Source organism: Octopus bimaculoides, chromosome 9 (genome assembly GCF_001194135.2).
Source record: "Octopus bimaculoides isolate UCB-OBI-ISO-001 chromosome 9, ASM119413v2, whole genome shotgun sequence".
Classification (NCBI taxonomy): Eukaryota; Metazoa; Mollusca; class Cephalopoda; order Octopoda; family Octopodidae; genus Octopus; species Octopus bimaculoides.
The window spans coordinates 17787427-17788084 of record NC_068989.1 but is presented as its reverse complement, the minus strand read 5'-3'; positions in this window follow the sequence as shown (position 1 = coordinate 17788084).

Here is a 658-nt window from a genome sequence, read left to right as displayed (position 1 = left end):
TATATATATATATATATATATATATATATATATATATATATGTATGTATGTATGTATGTATACGGATATATAAATATTAAACATTGTTTATAGAACAAGCATTAAAATGAGTTACCGACTTTATATACGGTATCAAATCTCCAACATACATCATATATAAATAAGTATTACCATGGCTTTCATAATATATAAATCAAAATATAAAATATATAAGACATACAAATACAGAAAGCCACCAAAGGTAAAAAAAAACATACACATATATGCGATAAAAAAACACGTGTAGGAACGTCCCATCCAAAAACAACTAAACATTTATAAAATACTTCGAATACTAAAAATGTGTGATGCTGAAGAATTTGAGAAAGCGGGTAAACAAATAAAGAATAAATCGACTAAAAAGATATTTTTACTTCACACACACCGAAAGTTAATAATCCATGAGTAAAATATTTCGAAACACAACATACGTCCACACAGAATATAATAGTCCACGAGTAAGGTTTCCCAGATTAAACTAAACACATCGTCTATGCCATTTCGGGAGCACATCACCATTGTTAGATTGCACAAGATGCATATCATGGTAATGGCACCCTCATCAGGATAAATAGAGAGATAGGATACATATACGTACACATATACATATGTGTATATA